Below are 305 nucleotides of genomic sequence, written 5' to 3' on the forward strand. Positions count from 1 at the left end.
CCTTCCGAGTAGCTGGAATTATAGGCATGCGCTACCACGCCCGGCTGATTTTTTGATTTACTGTAGAGACGAGGTCTCGCCAAGTTGCCCACGTGGGTCTCGAACCCGCAGGCTCAGGCAATCTACTCACCTCAGCCTCCCAAAGGCGCAGGATTACAGGCTGAGCCACCGAGCATGGGTAAGACTGACATTTCTATAGCCAGGGTCACAACTGACTTTAAACCTGTTTGAGGCCGGCTCAGTGACTCAGCCATAATCCCAGCACATTGGGAGGCTGAGGTGAGTGGATTGCCTGAGCCCGCGGG

At 55.4% G+C, this 305-nt stretch overlaps 1 protein-coding gene across 1 annotated transcript in view; it reads right to left on the reverse strand.

Annotated features, from left to right (window-relative positions):
- Positions 1 to 305, reverse strand: part of ANO7 (anoctamin 7) — a 37,430-nt gene that overhangs the window by 22,752 nt on the left and 14,373 nt on the right.

The sequence above is a fragment of the Carlito syrichta genome, unplaced genomic scaffold, assembly GCF_000164805.1.
Source record: "Carlito syrichta isolate Samal-C Ts95f unplaced genomic scaffold, Tarsius_syrichta-2.0.1 Scaffold138451, whole genome shotgun sequence".
NCBI lineage: Eukaryota > Metazoa > Chordata > Mammalia > Primates > Tarsiidae > Carlito > Carlito syrichta.